At 40.5% G+C, this 12,676-nt stretch overlaps 1 protein-coding gene across 5 annotated transcripts in view; it reads left to right on the plus strand.

Moving 5' to 3' along the window:
• The window catches only part of DMD (dystrophin), a 2,389,494-nt gene that overhangs the window by 1,108,283 nt on the left and 1,268,535 nt on the right, over nucleotides 1-12,676 (plus strand). The gene's annotated exons all lie outside the window — the stretch shown is intronic.

A 12,676-nucleotide genomic window follows, 5' to 3' on the forward strand; every position in this document is an offset into this window, starting at 1 on the left:
TTAGCAGTGGCAGCAGCAGTAGCTACCACTTATTTATTATGTGCCAGGACACATTCTAAATTTTTTGCTATGATAACTTGTCACCACATCAACCCTGTTAGGAAAGCACTATTATTATACCTGTATTCTGAACTATCCAAGCTGGACATAATGGTTTGGTTCAGAATGCTGAAAGCTTCTAATTCTGAATACATTCTCAAGGTATAGAGTTCATAGGATTTGGTGGCCAATTGCATGTGGGTTGATAGAATATTCAAGGATAAAACTAAGAATTTTGGCATGAACAGCTGAGACAGTGGAGTTGCCATTAACTGCCGAGGTCCAGCCCCGGCTGATCCAGGGTATTCGAAGGAGAGACGGCATAGGCGAGGATCAGGAAACAACTGCTTAATTAAACGTTAATTAAGGATATAAAGAGTAATAGAATGAGGATAGCTCAGTAGGAAAATTCAGTGGAGAGAAGAGGCTGAGTAGCTTGGTTTACGCGGGAGACCAATAAAACTTCAAGACAAGAAGTTTGCACCACTTACGTAGGCCGCAGGCGTCCTTCCGTTCTCCCGAAGGAGAGGAGACACTGAGGCCTCCCCGGTTGGATCTTAGAAGCCCAGGCATAATTAGCAAGCATGGCGGGTTCCGCACTCCAGATGGAGACTCAGCCAGAATTTGAGAGAGAGAGCGACATGGGGAGACCAAGTTTCGGTGAACAAGGCCCGCACTTTATTTTCCAAAGTAGTTTTTATACCTTAAGTTGTGCATAGAGGATAATGGGGGAAGGGGTGGAGTCATGCAAGGACAGCAGTTCCTGGTCCTAATCGAAGCCAGGCTTTCAAACTTATCATATGCAAAAGTTCAGGTGAATTACATCATCTTCTGGCCAGGAGGCCTGTTAACATTTTAAGAAACTTATTTTTCTCTAAAGGTAATTATTCTAAAGTCAGGCACCAGCCTCCAAAAAAGCATTGGATAAAGCTGCATTCCTATAGGGCAAAGGTGAGGTGGGCTCAATCAAGAAAAGAATTAACTCAAGGATCCAAGCTTACAAACATTGAGGCTACTACTTACATTTCTATACACACATTATATCAATCAATACACTGCCAAGGACACAGTAGGTAAGGAGTATGGAGACTTAGCAGCAAACATTGGCCCAATAAGTGAAAAACCCTTCACCAATACAATTTCTAATCAATCTTTTAACTACTCAAGGGAATCTGTTTAGACCGTTTAGAACATCTCCTGCCTCTCACAGTTGGGGGGCTCTGAGCAATCACATGTGGCCAGAAAAACCTATTCAGGCAGGCTAGAGGATAGCCAACGGAGTTTGTAGATTAAACACTGTCACACCCAGGAATTATTAACTGGAGTGTAAGCTAACTCTTTTTTTCAGAGAGAGGTAGTGGGGGACAGACCCCCGTAAAGTCAGAGGTGTAGGTGAGAGCACAAAGCAGAAAGTAGGCAGACTCTGGTTTTGGGGGTAGATGCTCAAGAATTTCCAGGGGGACTCCTGAGGCTCGATCCCGCCTTTGCGTATGCCGAGCCTCCTTCCTCATGACCTTTGTCATGGGCGGAGTTCCTCACGCTGGCTCCTGGCAGTGATAGAATTCCAGTTGAGCTATTCCAGATCCTGAAAGATGATGCTGTGGAAAGTGCTGCACTCAATTTGCTATATGCACTCAATATGCAATATGCCGACTCCTGGCAATTAACTATAACATGTGGAAAACTGCAAGACAAACAAGGAAGGATACAAGGTTGAGTATAAGTTTGGTTTTGATGTGTTAAGTTTAAGATGTTTATTAGACTTCCATGTGGACATCAAGAAATATATTGAATATCTCTTGGATATATAGAATAAGTTAAGTTCAAGAGGTCTTTGCAGTTAGAGATAAAAATTTAGGAATCACTCTTCCACACTTGCTCACAAAATATGGGTTTTTCTGGTGTCCCCTTTCCAACCGTCTTTTCTATAACCCCACCTCTGTAGATAGTCTCAGCCACTCCCATGGTCTAAATATCATCTGGACACAAATGGATCTTATTGGTGGAGATGGAAAACAGGATAGGCAAGATGTCAAGATGGTGTCGTAGAATCGCTGCTCATAGAGCCCAATAGTGGGGCATTGGCACATGTAGGGACTCAACCATTGAGTGATTGACTCTGCTAAAACCTACAGCAAAGTGCTTATGGGCTAACACAAAAAGGAGGACTTTGACTTTCTGGTTCACTGTTGTATTCCCAGTATATAGACTGTATCAGGCACATGGCAGATTTTCAACAGATATTTGTTGAGTTAATGAATGAAGACAGACCTCCGGCTCTCAGAGAAATGGAGAGAAACCTGAGGCCTAGCAGAACTTGGTAAGACTACAGAGGCCAGGGCTGTGTGGTGAAGGCCATATTTGACAGTGCTGAATGCTGCAGAGGCAGGAAAAAGATGCCATCAAGAAGCTATTAGTGAACCAAATAGAAAATTTCCCCAGGAAATAAATAGAGTTAAAAAAAAAATGAATCACAGGTGTTTTATAGCCATCTGCTCACATTAAGTCATTCTGAGACATAAAAGATGAAGAATCACTAGAAAGCAATTTTATAATTTATAAATTAAGTTCAATACACTTCAAGCCAGAATATAATTGAAATATGTAAGTCACTTTTCAGGGAAAATACACTCAACAATCAATTTCATATTATCTTTTATTTTACTTATTGTGTTATATATCTGAGACTGTATGGTTTCAATTTTTAGGTAGCTTTGCTTTTTTCTTATGGAAACAGTGTTACTAAAGGAACACTGACAAAACTTGAAGTAAATATTTTATAAATAATTTATAAATATTTTATTACAAACCTTAAAATAGAAGGCAAAATTTCAGATTAATGTTTGTATACACATCCTACGATTGAACAATTATTTAAAACCTTTCCTCAGAGTTTTAAACTCATGAAGCTGTGTTTGAGCTGACTTCTTGGTATAAAACAGGACTAAGCATACCCACATGTGTGAGACATTCTCATTTTTTGATTGTGTGCCAAAGTTTGTGCAAGTGCTGAACTGAATTCTCTGTTGTTTATGTGTGAAATGGCCATTTATTTTTATGACTACATGGAAGTCATGACAGCAATATGAATTTCAAATGGCACTTTTAGAAATAGAAATCATACAGGCACTTTTCAGAGTAAATATGAAACAAATAACTTGCTGTAAGAGGACACATTAAAAATTCACTAAGTTCTTGTTTAAGTTTATTGTCATCAGAAATGATTACTAATATGTTCAGTTTATCAGCTCTCAGTGTCTCCTACTCTAGCCCTGTCCAGTTTCTTCAGTATCTTGTTTGACATTGATATAAATAGATTTAACATTTACGTGGGAAAAGGCATGCTTTGTAATGAAACATTCTGACAGCAAGGAAGTAGTTGTCACTTTATACTAAATGGAAGAAAAACCAAAAATCAGAAATGTGCCCATTATGATAGAGAACAGAGCCTCATTAAATTAGGAGTTACTTGAGGCCTTTATCTCAGCCTGATTAGTTGGCAAATAGGTCCCTTGTTTGGTTTCCTAGATCAATTGTCTGTAGTCTCTAGTTTCTCTTTTTTAGCTCATTAAAGACACTTATAGATTCCAAATGGATTCTCTTCTTAAATTGAGACCCACATTTCTAAATATTATTTTATCTCAAACTGAGGCCTATATTATGCTGGCTGTGTTACCAGTGAGCTCTTATTTAAACAACATGCTGTTCACCTAGGAATGTGAATTACAGCAGTATAATTCACTATCTTGTTTTTCCTTATTTTACATATTCAGGCTTTTACTTTCAATTGTGAAAGTTACTTCCCAATCAAAATTTTCTCTATCAAAAGTGTATAAATAAGGATCTCATTTAACTTACTTGATTCTAGGAACCAGAGTGGCAAGGATGCTATTTTGAAATATTAAGGACTTAAATTATATAGACTCATGCCTTCCAGACATTGAAATTTCCATTTCCAGGAAGTGTGTCTAACAAATAAACATCTCATCGAATTGAAATTGGGAGCAGGGAGGTCATTTCATAGAGGCATGTCAACATCAAGAAAAAAGTTAACTAGTAAGTGGGTACTTCCTCATTTTGCCATCATATTTCAGGTAAGATAAGGAACTATTCTGGGAGAGAGAGAAATGGAAATAATATACTCTATAGTGATCCTAGGGATTTTTCTATCTCCATAGCAACTACAGAGACTATGGTTTCCTTTTTAGAGGGTCAGAAACTATAAAGATCACTTATTTCTAGACAAACCAAAATAGTAAAAAGCTATAAAAGATCTCATCTCTGACTTTAAACTGTGGAAACTGCTACAGAATTTTCTTTGGTGCATATACCATTTTTTTTTTTCTGTGTGCTGTGCCTCTGGGACAAGAGTATGTGTAGGGACTTTAAAAAGGATTTCCTGGACTCCAGCCAATTTTGACAGCATTCTGCAAGAATGCACCAAGGAGCTATTATCTAGATATCCAGGGAGTATGACATCTTCTGCCCTAGTATTTGCTTTTTGCTTCTCTCATTTAAGATAGAAAGTTTTCCTGCTTTGGCAATGTGCTGCCCTGCATTGCTAAAACTGTTCACAACTCGATTCTGAGCAATTCTACCACTTCCCAGAGAATTGGAAGCTCTCCAGAGATTTGGATTAAAAATCAGGAAGCTTTGCAAGGTCATATCATCTGAGAGAGAATATATATTCTCTCTCACACACCCCACATCAAAACCATACAAAAATTCTTTTAGACCAGTAGGGAAGATACTCCCACTCTTCTTTTTGATTTTACCCCCATAGGAAATGACAGCTATTCATTGTAAGTGTCTGGGATCCCAACATGCAGACAAATGGAGCTGGTTGCCCCAGTGTGAATTTCAGTACTCAGCCTATCAGTGAGCTGAATGCTTGGTATCAAGTGGAGAACATATCAGAGATCTGGATTTTTGCCCTTGGGCTGGCAGCCACGCGAACCTGGAGTCTGTGACTCACATCAGCAAGAGTCTAGCCAGTGCAAGCATTGGGGAAGGTCATTTGGTCAGTAGAGTTAACAGAAGCAGCAGAGAAAGTCATGTTGGTGCATGTTCCTGGCACCTGACCTAATCTAGCTAGTGTGTGCATGTGTGCTCAGTCATGTATGACTGTTTGAGACCTCATGGACCATAGCCTGCCAGGCTCCTCTATCCATGGGATTCTCCAGGAAGGAATATTGGAGTGGGTTGCCATGTCCTCTTCCAGGGAATCTTCCTGACCCATGGATTGAACCCATATCTCTTGCATCTCCTGCATTGGCAGGTGGATTCTTTTCTACTGTACCATCTGGAAAGCCCCAATCCAGCTAGTTGGGTAGCCCTAAATATTCCACCCAAGACTCTAGGCTCAGAGTGAAATTTTACCAGGTGAATAAAAGAAAGAAAGAATGTAAGAGGCTTTCTTGAGTGCAGTGACCTCTAAGGCATTGATAACATATCCAAGATCCATCCTGTTTTTTAAACATTTTTGTTATAGTATCTGTTTTCATTTTATTAAACTTTTCCTCCATAAAGAAGTGTCTTATGTGAAATAAAACAAACCGTAGCATCGTACTAGGTTATTTTCAATTTTTTAGTGAAAGAGGATGACATTGGAACACAGTCTTCTCTGTCCAGAGTTACATTTCCACACTTTCAAGATGCTGAGAGTGCTCTTGATAAGATCACCAGTCACCTCCCACATACCCACAGTTGACCTTTTACTCCTGTTTCTAGATGCATTTGACTTGTTGGCAGCTCCCTCCCTCTCTCTTGATGTTCATTCTTCCTTTGGTTTGAAAATATATGCATTACACTTCTGGTTCTTCTCCAAGGTCTGATGAGATCTGCTCTTTGGACATATTCATCTCCACCCTTTATGTCTGCTTTCCACAAAGGTTCATCCTTAGGCAAAATTTCACGGTTTTACTCTAACAAACATTTCTGAGCAGTTTTCCCATCTCTCCTACAATTAAACAATATCTACTCTATTCCACTGACTAGCCATTCTGTATGTAACACAGGCAGAACAGTTATATCCTGCATTTTCTCCAGAAGAGTAATGTCACAGACTATTTTCTGTGTTGGTATGCCTTCCTTTCCCTTATATGGGAATCCTTGGTCTCTCAGATAAATATCCTGACCACAGAATTAAATTAACTTGCTTAACAACAACAACAAAAACCTTGAAACCTTCTAATCACAAGGTATTCATGGACTTGAAGACAACACCGGGGAATTGTATAAATAGTCTCTCCCTCTTCCCTACCCCCGCTGTCTCTGAAATTCATTCACACCACCCATAACCATCATGTCTAGAGGACTAGCAGACCTGACAACACAACTGTTTTCCTTAGGGTGTCAAGGTAAGCACTGACTTTCCCCTTACAAATGACATTATCTATCTCCTCACCAGCTTCTGTAGATTCGTCTTCCCCCAAGGCAAGTCCTCATGCACCACAGTCATGAAGGCAGACTCTGAAGCAAACTCCACCAGTCTGACTGGGAAGGTGCAGGCTCAGCAACAGGCATTCCCTGTGTAGCCTCGTCTCCATTTCAGACATGGCTGAGATCCTCCCCGATTTTGCTTGAGAGTTGGCCAACATATTCATTTTATTGATACTTGTTTAGTTTTTATGTTTATACAGTTGACTCTTGAACAGCCTGGGTTTTGTTGTTGTTGTTAAGCAAGTCAATTTAACTCTGTGTTCAGGATATTTATCTGAGAGACCAAGGATTACCATATGAGGGAAAGGAAGGCATGCCAACACAGAAAATAGCCTTTTTATGTTTTCCATAGAAAATTCTATAGAGCTGAGCTTCCCTGGTGGCTCAGACATTAGACAAATCTGCCTGCAATGCAGGAGACCCAGGTTTAATCCCTGGGTCAGGAAGATCCCCTGGAGAAGGGAATGACTATCCACTCCAATATTCTTGCCTGAAAAATTCCATGGACAGAGGAGCATGGCAGGCTACAGTTCTTGCGGTCGCAAAGAGTCAGGCACAACTGAGCAGCCAACACTTTCGCTTTGACTACTGCTGCTGCTGCTGCTAAGTTGCTTCAGTCGTGTCTGACTCTATACGACCCCATAGACGGCAGCCCACCAGGCTCCACCATCCCTGGGATTCTCCAGGCAAGAACACTGGAGTGGGTTGCCATTTCCTTCTCCAATGCATGAAAATAAAAAGTGAAAGTGAAGTCACTCAGTCGTGTCTGACTCTTAGTGACCCCATGGACTACAGCCTACCGGACTCCTCCATCCATGGATTTTCCAGGCAAGAGTACTACAGAACTATACAATCTGTCATTGGACAAATCCACAGATGCCGAGCAACCATGGATGTTGAGGGCCAACTATAAATTATACATGGATTAACCCTCATGTTATTCAAGGGTCTACTTTATTTATTTATCCTGACAGAAAGCATATGATCTCTGGATCAGAGAACACACAAGTGATTACTCAAGAGCATCTTAGCACACGTCCCCATGAGACGTGAGGTGAGGGCCAGATGTTTACCTGTGCATCTATGGGTTACAGTATAAGAGACAAAACTCAGTATCAGAAACATCAGAGCTTATATAAGGGAGTCGGCATATCTGATAAAGACAGAAAGAGAGGCATGGAGGGACTTGGGTGTCAGAAGGGAGAGAGGGGATGAAGATAGAGAAACAGAGAGAGACCTTTGCTCTCCTCTCCAGAGAGGGGGGCAGGTCTCTGTCTGTCATTCTCAGAAGGTAAGTTGGAATGTAGGCAAAGGAATCCAAGGAAGCTTCTGGGTCTCCCTGGAATAATACACTAATCTCAGCTCCAAGGTATATTTGCTGTTCAATGGTCCTTTAACCCAGATACCAGTGTTCTTTGCTCAGAAAGCCTAGAACATGTGGAGATGGGAGAAGATATATGACCCAACTATATTTGTCATCTCATTTCCCCTTCTCAAAATCTGATGCCAGCTGCCTATTGAATATCTATAGTCTGATGACCCAAAGGCTTTTCATTGTCATCATACACACACAAACACACACATACACACACAAGCATGTACACACAGAACCTGTTCATCCATCTGTAGTCCTTTTACTCAGATACCAGTATTCATTCAGATGCTCAGGACAGAAACCTAGGAGCTAGAGTCGTTCTTCCTCTTTACTCAATACACAGTCACTGACTTCTGCCAAGTTTCCTTCCTAAACCACTTTCTCAATTCAACTCTAATATGAAGGCCAACTAGATTTTTTATTACATTAATAGTATTTGAAGTTTTGAGATGTAGAATACAGTGCTGTGTGTGCTTTCCTTGAAAAGAATTCATGTATATTGGAAACATGCTGAAGACTTTTTGGATAGGGGTATAAAATATTATATCAATTTGTTCAAAATAATACAGTTGAGGACGTGAATGAGTGGACATATACAGTGAAACAGTGTTGTCTATGGTTTTATAAGTGTTGGCAGTGGATGATAGATTCATGGGGGCTATTTGTATTGTTTTCTCTTTTTTTTCTTTTCTGCTTTTGTATGTATTTGAAATTCATGTACATGTCTGTGTATGTGTGAGACGGTTCCCCACTGTCTACTGAATTACATGCAGTATTGTTAAAGCACATTGTTAATCATCTCCAGCTGCTATTTCCGGACCCATCTTCCCTGATCCTATACATTTCTGAAAAGTCAGATATGACTGCTCATGTTTCCTGTCTTTGCATGTGTATTAGCTGCTAAGTATGACATCCTTCTCACTTCAGCTACTCAGCTATGTATATCTACCCCAAATCTTACTTCCTTTATGAGCCCTTTCCGTGGCTTGTAACCACATATATGATTCATTCCTTTTCTGAACTTTGAAAAAACATTTGGTACCATTTAGATCACTCATCAAATAATTTCTGAACATTTAGCTGGGATTTCTACACTGATTTCCTTCAGTTTTCTGAACCACACCCTCCCTTACCACCTCAATAAGACCAATTCAAAACTTACTCAAAACAAGTATTGATCCTTATACATAGAAGAACTCAGTAAATGTTTAGTCAATTGACTTGTCTTTGACAATTCGGATAAGCAAAATAACCAAATTCATACTTGCAAGTCTAGACAAATATGGAAGATTTTGGCATTTTTTGAACACTGTTATATTTTTTTAATTATTATATAATGACACTGCGTTTTTTTCCCCCTTCAATACAATCTATGTTTAAAAATTATGGAGCTGATTTTTGTGATACTTTAACTTATTCAACACAAATGCACTGGGTACATACAGTGTACCAGGCATGTGTCTGAGCTCTGGAAACCCTGCACTCATAGGGTCTAGTCTAGTGATACAGAGAAACTAAGAGATAGGTAATCTCATATTAGTCATAAAGGCCATGAAGGAAAATGAACAAACAAGGAAAAGAGAGCACTCAGGGCTGCTACTTAAAATGGAAAGGTAGAGAAGGCTCTTCTGATATGAAAAAGAAGTAAGGAAAGCAGTCATTTAAGTTTCTTGGAGGGAAGAATTATTTTTGGCAGAAAGAACAGCAAATGCAGAAACCTCAAAGCAAGAGTACATTCAGCATGTTTGAGGAACACAGAGGCAAATGAGGCTGAAATGGTGTGCACTTGGAGGAGGGCTTCCCTGGTGGCTCAGCTGGTAAAGAATCCACCTGCAATGCGGGAGACCTGGGTTTGATCCCTGGGTTGGGAAGATCCCCTGGAGAAGGGAAAGGCTACCCACTCCAGTATTCTGGCCTGGAGATTCCATGGACTGTATAGTTCGTGCTGTCACAAAGAGTCTGAGCAACTTTCACTTTTTGGAGGAGACTAAGGAAAAAGTAAGAATGGAATGGCGGGCAGCATACAACCAAGTTGTGCAGAACTTTGTAGGCCCTGATGGAGATTCTGGGTTTGGGTCTTCCCTGGTCCAGTGCCTAGGACTCGGTACTTGCACTGCTGGGGCCTGAGTTTAATCCCTTTTCAGGGAACCAACATCCCACAAGTTGTGCCTTGTGGGCAAACACTACATTTGATAAGAAGCATTTGAGAAGTGAAGTACTATGATTTGATTTTTGTTTCATACAAATTTCTTTGGCTGTTGTGTGGAGAATTGATGGGAGAGGGTCAAGGTAACAAGCAGGAGGGTCATTTAGGTAGGAATTGAAATAATCCAGGTGAGAGACAAGGGTAGCTTATATCAGTTATAACAAGGGAGATGATGAGAAGAGGTCAAATTCTGGACATGTTCTTGGAAGTAGAGTCTATAGGATCATCCAGTAATATGAATATAGAGGTTAAAAAAGAAGGATCAAGGAGGATTCCAAGGTTTTCAACCTGAATAACTGTTAATTGATATGTCATTTACTGAAATGAGGAAAATAATGGGAAGAAAAGGATAAGGGGATGCTGTTCAGAATGTGGCTGGGGCTATGTTAAGTTTGAGATGCTCCTGAGACATCCAAGTGTCAAGAAAGTTGTTGGAAGTATGAGTATGGATTTCAGAGTTGAGGTCATGGCTGGAGATATAAGTTGGAAAGTCATTGTCATATTTATTGTTCAGTCACTCAGTCATGTCCAACTCTTTGCAACCCCATGGACTGCAGCATGCCAGGTTTCCCTGTCCATCACCATCTCCCGGAGCTTGTTCAAACTCATGTCCATTGAGTCGGGGATGCCATCCAACCATTTCATCCTCTATTGTCCCCTTCTCCTCCTGCATTCAATCTTTCCCAGGATCAGGGTCATTTCTAATGAGTCAGCTCTTCACATCAGGTGGCCCAAGGATTGGAGGTTCAGCTTCAGCATCAGTCCTTCCAATGAAGATTCAGGGTTGATTTCATTTAGAACTGACTGTTTTGATGTCTTTGTAGTCCATGGGACTCTCAAGAGTCTTCTCCAACACCACAGTTCAAAAATATCAATTCTTCAGTGCTCAGCCTTATTTATGCTCCAACTCTCACATCCGTACATAACTACTGGAAAAACCATAGCTTTGACTATACAGACCTTTTTCGGCAAAGTAATGTGTATGCTTTTTAGTATGCTGTCTAGGTTTGCCATAGCTTTCCTTCCAAGCAGCAGGGGTCTTTTTAAAATTTAATTAATTTTTTTAATTGAAGGATAATTGCTTTACAGAATTTAGTTGTTTTCTATCAAACCTCAACAAGAATCAGCCATAGGTATACATATATCACCTCCCTTTTGAACTTCCCTCCCATCTTCCCCATCCCACCCCTTAATTTCATGGATGCAGTCACCGTCTGTAGTGATTTTGAAGTCCAAGAAAATAAAGTTTGTCACTGTTTCCATTGTTTCCCCATCTATTTGCCATGAAGTGATGGGACCAAAGGAAAATTATGACCAACCTAGACAGCATATTAAAAAGCAGAGACATTACTTTGCCAACAAAAGTCCATCTAGTCAAGGCTATGGTTTTTCCAGTGGTCATGTATGGATGTGAGAGTTGGACCATAAAGAAAGCTGAGTGCCAAAGAATTGATGCTTTTGAACTGTGGTGTTGGAGAAGATTCTTGAGAGTCCCTTGAACTGCAAGGAGATCCAACCAGTCCATCCTAAAGGATATCAGTCCTGGGTGTTCATTGGAGGGACTGATGCTGAAGCTGAAACTCCAATCCTTGGGCCACCTGATGCGAAGAGCTGACTCATTGGAAAAGACCTTGATGCTGGGAAAGATTGAGGGCAGGAGGAGAAGGGGAAGACAGAGGATGAGATGGTTGGATGGCATCACCGACTCAATGGACATGGGTTTGGGTGGACTCTGGGATTTGGTGATGGACAGAGAGGCCTGGCGTGCTGCAGTTCATGGGGTCACAGACAGTCAGACACGACTGAGCAACTGAACTGAACTGATGAGACCAGATGCCATAATGTTACTTTTTCGAATGCTGACTTTTAAGCCAGCATCAAGAGGCTCTTTAGTTCCTCTTCGCTTTCTGCCATAAGGGTGGTTTTTCCTGCATATCTGAGGTTATTGATATTTCTCCTGGCCATCTTGATTCCAGCTGGTGCTTCATCCAGCCCAGCATCTTGCATGACATATTCTGCATATAACTTAAATAACAGGGTGACACTATACAGCCTTGAAATACCCCTTTCCTAATTTGGAACCAATCTGTTGTTCCATGTCTGGTTCTAACTATTGCCTTTTTGACCTGCATACAGGTTTGTAGGAGTCAGATAAAGTGGTCTGATTTTCCAATGTCTTTAAGAATTTTCCACAGTTTGTGGGGATCCACGCAGTCAAAGGCTTTAGTGTAGTCAATGAAGCAGAAGTAGATGTTTTTCTGGAATCCTCTTGATTTTTCTATGATCTAATGGTTGTTGGCAGTTTGATCTCTGGTTCCTCCGACTTTTCTAAATCCATCTTGAACATCTGAGAGTTCTTGGTTCACGTACTATTTGAGGCCTAGCTTGGAGAATTTTGAGCATTGCAATAAAGAGATTATTTAAAGTCATGTGACCAAATAGGAAGTAATATAGATAGATCAGGAAAGATCTATGCTAGAGCACTCCAATATTAAGAGATTAGTAAGAGGAGAAAGATTCTGTAAAGGAAACTGAGAAGCTGTAGACAAGAAGGTGGAAGAAAAAAAAGAAGAATTCAGGTTACAGAAGCCAAAGATAGAGTTTTAAGAAAGAGG

Source organism: Bubalus kerabau, chromosome X, assembly GCF_029407905.1.
Source record: "Bubalus kerabau isolate K-KA32 ecotype Philippines breed swamp buffalo chromosome X, PCC_UOA_SB_1v2, whole genome shotgun sequence".
Taxonomy (NCBI): Eukaryota; Metazoa; Chordata; class Mammalia; order Artiodactyla; family Bovidae; genus Bubalus; species Bubalus kerabau.